Source organism: Panthera leo, chromosome B4, assembly GCF_018350215.1.
Source record: "Panthera leo isolate Ple1 chromosome B4, P.leo_Ple1_pat1.1, whole genome shotgun sequence".
Lineage (NCBI taxonomy): Eukaryota > Metazoa > Chordata > Mammalia > Carnivora > Felidae > Panthera > Panthera leo.
Genome location: NC_056685.1, coordinates 25,751,138 through 25,753,360, shown reverse-complemented (window position 1 = coordinate 25,753,360; position 2,223 = coordinate 25,751,138).

Here is a 2,223-nt window from a genome sequence, read left to right as displayed (position 1 = left end):
CATGCTGTTTTCCAGAGTGGTTGCACCAGTTTGCATTGCCACCAGCAGTGCAAAAGAGATCTTTTTTTTCCACATCCTCGCCATCATCTGTTGTTGCCTGACAGGTGTGAGAGGATATCTCATTGTGGTTTTGATATGTATTTCCCTAATGATGGGTGATGTTGAGCATTTTTTAATGTGTTTAGGTTGGCCATTTGGATGCCTTCTTTGGAGAAGTATCTATTCATGTCTTTTGCCCAGTTCTTTACTGGATTATTTGTTTTTTGGGTGTTGAGTTTGATAAGTTCCTTATAGATTTTAGAAACTAACCCTTTATCTGATATGTCATTTGCAAATATCTTCTTCCATTCTGTCAGTTGCCTTTTAGTTTTGCTGATTGTTTCCTTCGCTGTGCAGAAGTTTTTTTTATCTTGATGAGGTCCCAGTAGCTCATTTTTGCTTTTGTTTCCCTTGCCTCTGGAGACGTGTTGAGTAAGAAGTTGCTGTGGCCAAGGTCAAAGAGGTTTTTGCCTGTTTTCTCCTCTAGGATTTTGATGGCTTCCTGTCTTACATTTAGGTCTTTCATCCATTTTGAGTTGATTTTTGTGTATGGTGTAAGAAAGTGGTCCAGGTTCATTCTTCTGCATATCACTGTCCAGTTTTCCCAGCACCATTTGCTGAAAAGACTGTCTTTATTCCATTGGATATTCTTTCCTGCTTTATCAAAGATTAGTTGGCCATATGTTTGTGGGTCCATTTATGGGTTCTTGATTCTGTTCCATGGATCTGAGTGTCTGTTTTTGTGCCATATCTTTCATTTTTGATGTGGTATATCATGTTGATTGATTTGCAAATTTTGAATTATCCTTGCATTCCCAACATAAATCCCACTTGATTGTGGTGTATGGTGAATATATTGTTGATTGTGGTTTGCTATATTTTGTTGAAGATTTCTGAATCTATGTTCATGAGGGATATTGTCTTGGAGTTTACTTTTTTTGTAGCGTCTTTGTCTGGTTTTGGTATCAGGGTAATGTTGGCCTTGTAGACTATATTTAGAAAATTTCATTTCTCTTCTTTTTTTGGTAATAGTTTGAGGAGAATTGGTATTAACTCCTTTTTAAATGTTTGATAGAATTCACCTGTGAATCATCTGGTCCTGGATTTTTAATTTTGGTAGTTTTTTAAAATTATTGATTCATTTTTTTTTTTTACCAGTAATTGGTCTATTCAGATTTTCTATTTTTTCCTAGATCATTTTGGAAAATTGTATGTTCTTAGAAATTTATCAGTTTCTTCTAGGGTGTCCAATTTGTTGGCATATAACTGTTTTGTAGTATTCTCTTATAATTCTTTGTATTTCTATGGTGTCAGTTGTTACTTCTCTTTCATTTTTGATTTTATTTATTTTAGTCCTTTCTCTCTTTTTCTTGATGACTCTGGCTAAGGGTTTATCAATTTTGTCTCTTTTCAAAGAACCAGCTCTTGATTTCATTGATCTTTTCTATTTTCTTTTTTAGCTTTTATGTCATTTATTTCTGCTCTGATCTTTGTTATTTCCTTCCTTCTATTCACTCTGGGCTTTGTTTGTCCTAATTTTTCTAGTTCCTTTAGATGTAAGTTTAGATTGTTTATTTGAGCCTTTTCTTGTTTCTTGAAGTAAGCCTGGATTGCTATACATTTCCCTCTTAGAACTGCTTTCACTGCATCTCAAACATTTTCAACTGCTGTGTTCTCATTTTCATTGATCTCCATGTATTTTTCAATTTCTTCTTTGATTTCCTCTTTGACCCATTGTTGTTTAGTTTTTTTAGTTGTTTAGGTTTCTTTCTCCAGTATTTCTTTTGTGACCTCTAGTTTCAATACCACTGTGGTCAGAAAAGATGCATAGTATGATTTTAGTCTTCTTAAATTGATTGAGACTTGTTTTGTGGCCTAACCATGTTATCTATTCTGAAGAATGTTCCATGTGCACTTGAAAAGAATGTGTATTCTGTGGTTTTTGAATGGGATGTTCTCTATATATCTGTCATGTCCAGGTCTCATGTGTCATTCAAAGACACTTTTTACTTCTGGATTTTCTGCCTAGATGATCTATCTGTTGATATAAATGGTGTGTTAAAGTCTACTATTGTTTACCACCAGGACCTCTTGTTATATTGTTTGTATATATCCTTTGCTATATGGTGGTGGATATTTGTTCTCGGTCTGTAACTTATTTTTGGTCTTGAATGATGGGTTTCT